This window comes from Lytechinus pictus, chromosome 6, assembly GCF_037042905.1.
Source record: "Lytechinus pictus isolate F3 Inbred chromosome 6, Lp3.0, whole genome shotgun sequence".
Taxonomy (NCBI): Eukaryota; Metazoa; Echinodermata; class Echinoidea; order Temnopleuroida; family Toxopneustidae; genus Lytechinus; species Lytechinus pictus.
The window spans coordinates 27136188-27142776 of NC_087250.1; positions in this window are offsets into that span (position 1 = coordinate 27136188).

The window sequence follows — 6589 nt, forward strand, 5'->3', positions numbered from 1 at the left end:
TTGAACAAACTATGTCCTAATTTATTATTTGACTCTTGAAAATATGGTTTAGACACCAGAATCACATCTCACAGGCGGATATAGAATGAGCTCTGCCAATTTTTAAGTAACAACAGTCAATTTTAGACCCCATTTTGTAAGCCATCTTGCGTTTTTTAACATACCAAACCACCGACTGTCCTTGTAACTTGTCCTAATGCATTACTTGACCCTTTAAAATATGGTTTAGACACCAAAATCATATTCCCCAGACAGATATTGAACAAACTATGTTTATTTGTAAGCAACATTAGACATTGTTTTATATCTTTTTTGGAAGCCATCTTGGAATTTTGGACATACAAGACCACCGACTGTCCGTGTAGCTTGTCCTAATGTATTATTCGCCTTTGAAATCATAGTTTAAACACCAAAATCATATATCACAGGTGAATATAAAATGAGCTATTCCACTTTTAAGTATCAGCAGCCATTTTATAATTATTTTCGGAAGCCATATTGGATTTTCGGACATACTTGACTGTCGTTGTAACTTGTCCTAATATTATTAGACTCTTGAAACCAATGATTTAAAGTCAAAATCACTTCCCCTAGGCCAATATGAAATGAGCTACGTCCGCTTTAGGTATCAGCAACCATTTTAGATTCAATTTTTTGAAGCCAACTTATGTTTTTGGACATTCCAGACCACTGGCTGTCCCTGTAACTTGGCCCTATATGTACTATTGATCCTTAATAACCAATGAATAAAAAACAAATTAAAGCCATTTTATCAAGTAATGGATGCGTTTTGGATTTTTAGCCTACGGCAGCCAGGGAGGGCACCATCTTGGATTTTTCTGTTACCCTGGAGTACTTAATTTTTCTTTTCAACCTTTCAACCAGTAAGGGTATTTTTAAAAATTTAAATATTTTAATAAGTCTACTTATCATGTAAAATTAGCAGTGAATAGATTATACTTCATGTTGATTAGATTCATAATTATGTTAATTTAAAGAATTATCACAGTATTTCAAAATCTTCTTCGTCAAAATCTGTAGCGTAATTTTGAGGGGTCCAGATATGATGTATTGAGTAAAATTTATTTTTAAAAGTTGTCAGCTAGCCCAGCGAAAGAGTAAAACTTTCGAGATTTTTCATTTTTTTTACAAAAATAAAATTTTGTAAAAGATTTTGGGTATAGTATTCGTAAAATAATCATATTTTATCCATCTCTCTTTCAGGTTCTCTTTATTTTTTTCTTGGTAATGATTTTTTTTGGGGGGAGTAGGGTTGCAGAATTTCCGGGAATTTTCTTGATGGAATCTTTTCATGGGAATAAACGGGAATTTGGTGGGAATTTTTTGAATTTTCGGCAATTTTCAAGAAATGATGGGAATTTTCAAAAAGTAACAATTTTCTGATATATGCAGAAATTAAAATGCGTACTAGCAGATGATACTTGATAATTCTTTGTCATCAAATTTCGAGCCAAGTATTATGCTAAAACAGTCAGACAAAGCAAAATTTTAATGATTTCCATGTAAAAGTTGATTTACTGTATTTACATTGATTAGGAGCTCAAGACCATGTCAACTCCTCAGATAGACTTTTGATTTTGATTTATCAACGCCTATTATCCCCTTATATATTGATATGATGAACGGCCTTAAAGCACAAATCACACCAAGACGCTTTCTTCAAAATGGCAGCCTGCGAATACTTTGAACGAAATTGACCAGCCTCGAAATTAGAGTTTCGGGAATTTATTTGAGCCCAAAAAAGTCTGATATGATTTTTGTAGGTCTTATTCCGATGCCATGTATAATGAAATAAGATGGTGCTTATCATTTAGCATGTTTATGTTCAGCACCCTCAAATAAGGGACAAGGAAATAAAATAAACATATTATTTTTTTCAAAATTTGTACTTTTAAGGGACCATTGGCAACATTGATATTTATCATTATGTTCAAGCATTACCAAATCAACATATCGTAAGAAATCATGCATAACACTTAATGTGATTTTAAAATTAAAAGAGTAGGTCAAACCTTACGCATATTAAGTTAATTTTATTGTATTTTCCACCTGTCCATTATCTTGTCAGCCATGTTATTTTTTGGTAAATTAAATGTTATTTTATTGCCATGGTAATGCCTTAAGATGTTATTTATACATTAAACAACAGAGATGTACGTGTATGTTTGGCACCCTAAATTTAGTAGAATTGAATGAAAAATAAGATTCTACAAGGTATTTTTTTTATCAAAGATGGTATTTTAGGGGGAATAAAATGACCCGTTGCCATGGGAACAGAACATACATTTGTAAACATTGATATCAATAGATTCAAGCATATTAAGTTAATTTTATTGTATTTTCCACCTGTCCATTATCTTGTCAGCCATGTTATTTTTTGGGTAAATTATATGTTATTTTATTGCCATGGTAATGCCTTAAGATGTTATTTATACATTAACCAACAGAGATGTACGTGTATGTTTGGCACCCTAAACTTAGTAGAATTGAATGAAAAATAAGATTCTACAAGGTATTTTTTATCAAAGATGGTATTTTAGGGGGAATAAAATGACCCGTTGCCATGGGAACAGAACACACATTTGTAAACATTGATATCAATAAATTCAAGCATTACCAAGGCAACATCAGTTTTTATCATGCTAATGAACTCATGCGGAACACTTACTGTATTTTTTGTTCAAAACTTAATGACTGGTCAAAGTCAAACCTTATGTAGATTAAGTAAATCTTTACGTTACATTCCACCTGTCCATTATCATTACAACTGTGTTAGTTTGTTTTAAAAATTATATCTTAATTGGTTGCCATGGCAATGGCTGAAGATGTTATTTATTTATTAACAGCAAGCATATATATGCTTAGCTCCCTAAAATTGGGGCAAATGAAATAAAAATCAGATTTTACAATTTTTTTGTTTATCAAACATGATACTTTTCTGGGGGGAATGAGCTGTTGCCATGGCAACGGGACATTTGAAACACTAATATTTATCATTAAATTCAAGTATTACCAAGGCAACATAATTATCTACTCATACAGAACTCTTACTGAAATTTTTGTTCGAAATTAAATGACCGGCCAAACCTTTCGCATATTGAGTTATTTGTATTTGTATTTTCCACCTGTCCAAAATCTTGTCATCCAAATCATTATTTTTTAGTATTAGATATTATCTGGTTGCCATGGCAATAGCTTCAGATGTTATTTATACATTTTGCATCAAACATATCGATGTTTAGCACACAAAGATTAGGGGAAATGCAAGAAAAATCAGATTCTATAGTCCCTTTTTTAATCAAAACTGATACTAAATGATCTGTTGCTATGGCAACAGGCCATTTTGAATATTGATATTTATTGTTGAATTCAAGTATTACCAAGGCAACATCAATGTTTATCATTCTAATTTAGTTCATGCAGAACACTGACTGTATTATTTTCCCCTAAATTAATTGAGTAGGTCAGACCTTACGAATGCACATTAAGTTAATATTCATTGTATCTTTCACCTGTTTTTAACCTTATCATCCACTTAAAAAAAAAAATTAGATGTTATTTGGTTGCCATGGCAATGGCTTAAGATGTTATATCTATAAAATTTAGTCACAAACATATCTCGATTAGTACCTTGAAATTAGGGAAAATGGAATGATGATCTTACTGTACATGTATTTTACATTTTTATCAATATTTTTACTTTTCTAGAGGGAGATAAGATGTTGCCATGGCAACGGGTCCTTTGCAAAACTGTTTATTTTTAAATTTAATTCAAGCTTTACCAAGGCAACATTAATTTTTATCTTTATAAAGAACTCCTGCAGAACACTTTCTGTATTTTTTGCTTCAAATGAGGGGGTCAAATCTTAAGCATACAGATTAAGTTAATTCCACTTGTATTTTCCACCTGTCCATTGTCTTGTCAAACATGTTATTTTTGTAAATTAGATGTTATTTGGTTGCCATGGCAATGGCTTGAGATGTAATTTACACATTTAGCAACCAAAATATCTTCGATAAGCACTGTAACGTTAGGGGAAATTAAAGATGAATCATATTCTACAACGTTTTTTAATCAAAATTTTTACTTTTCTGGTGAAAAACAAGCCGTTGCCATGGCAACTGACCAATTGGAACTATCTTGATGATCTTGAATATTTCTAAATTTCATATGTATTCAATTGGGAGCCTGAAAATTATCATTGTGGTCATCTATATCATGTTTTTTACCATTTATATGGGAATGTATGTTGTTTTGGAGAAATTAATCCGTTGCCATGGCAACGGCCGAAAATGGCATTTATAAATTTACCTCCCATCTTTAAAATAAATCTTACGGCATATACTAACACTTGTGAAAGTTTCATGCTTTAGTCATAATTTGCACAATTGTTCGGCTAATCCGCTCTACTAATATATGCTATTTAGCAATTCCATTGATACACTTCCCATGGACATTGTTTTAGATGACACTAATTTAGAAAGTGTCACATTCAATAAATTTCTCGGTGTTACCGTTGATAATAAGCTTCCCTGGAAATACCATATAGATTGTATATGTAAGATTATTTAGCGAAATGTTGGCATTATCAATAAACTGAAATATCATTTTTCGTCGTCATCACTTTTAATGCTATATTCTTCCCTGATCTTACCTTACTTGAATTATGGGATACTTGCCTGGGGCAGCACCCACCTAACCATTTTAGATATTTATTACTGCAAAAGAAGCCCCTTCGTGTTATTCATAATTCAGCATTTCGTTCACACACTGACCCGCTATTTTTTATAGCAAATTGCTGAAGATAAGCGACCTATACTTATTTCATTTAGGACAATCATGTTTAAATTTGACAAAAACACCCTTCCACGTGTATTTGATTCTATGTTTCCTCTTATTTAATCTTGTCATAATTACCCAACTAGGCAATCTAACGAATTTCATTTACCCCGTTTTAGAACTTTATTGGCAAAGAGTACATTTATGTTCGATGGCCCTAGATTTTGGATATCCCTCGACAATACAATAACATAAAAAACAGCCCTTCCATACATTCTTAAAAAAAAAAAAAAACGTCTTACCTAAATCCTACCGAGGTCTCCATTACTAATTCCCACTCATTATCGTCTCCTCTCAGACTTCAAGTTATTTTTGTTAGTCTTTATCATTTTGTTTTATCCTTTCTTTTCTGTCGCAATTCGTCCTGATTCTATTTGTTTATTCTCCTTTTGTCGTCCTGTGTTTTTTCCGTTTTATTTTATTCTTGTTTTTGTTTCGTCTTGTTCTGTGGGTTATCCTGTTCTTTTTAATCTATTCAGTAAATATCCGTAGGCAAATAGCAACCATTGCGTCTCTCTCTTTCTCTCTCTCTCTCCTCTCTTCTCTTCCTTGAGGGGGGTTCACATTTATACAAGCTATGCTTTTCAGTGAATCTCCCATTTCCACAGATACCTTTCTTCTATCTAAACTACATAATCATAATTTTGTCTACAATAACGTTTTGTATTGTATTTATATGTTAATCATCATTAATGTTTTATATCGTAAATATTTGTTATTCTGTTGGAAATCTGAATGTGAATTCTGACACAATTGTTAACAAGGCAAAAAGAAAACATAGTAGTACAATCAAAGTTCAAACTTTTCAAACAGTTCATATAGAAATGTAGAAGTCAAATCTATGTGTAAAATTTAGGGCCTATATATCATCTTCTTGGAAGGGTTATAACGTATAAGCTCACATTTTAATGAGTCGCCTGAAATTTGAGGCTGCGTAATTTTTTTAACGATTTTGAATTATTGTCTTGTTGCCTTTCAATCTGCATGTTCATTCAAAGTTTCAAACGTAATAGCTATATATCCTACCTGTGTAACTTCTGTTAAATTAATGAGAACGTATAAAATGCATTTTGCTTAAAACAACCTCGCTTTTATGCACCATCGAAATTAGAAAGGGCCTAAACATATGCATTTATTAATGGCTCACGAAATTACCCGTTATATGCAAATTCACCTATGACATACAGATGAGTGAGATGACATGCTTTCAAAACAAACTTGTTAACTTTAGAAAAATAGGATTAACCGATTTGGAGAATTATGACGAAAGAAATTTGTCAAATTAAAGTTGATGCGTTACTCAGTTATGTAGAATAGAAATCCCAAGAATATTTGTCTGTGGTATAACTGACCTTTGAACTTCTGTTACTTTTTTTTCAGAAAAACTCTGCATAACAATATCAAATGTAGCATTCTGAAATAATTGTTCACTTGGCAAAAAGAAAATATAGTACCATCAAAGTTCAATTTTTTTAAACAGTTTTATAACATTCGCTTACATTTTAATGAGTCGCCTGAAATTTGAGGCTGCGTAATTTTTTTTTATACGATTTTGAATTATTGTGTTGTTAGCCTTCAATCCGCATGTTCATTCAAATTTTTAAATGTACAAGCTGTATATCCAACCTGTTTAACTTCTGTTAAATTAATAAGAACAGGTATAAAAAAAAACATTGCTTTTATGCTCTATAAAAATTAGAGAGGCCTGAACATATGCATTTATTCATG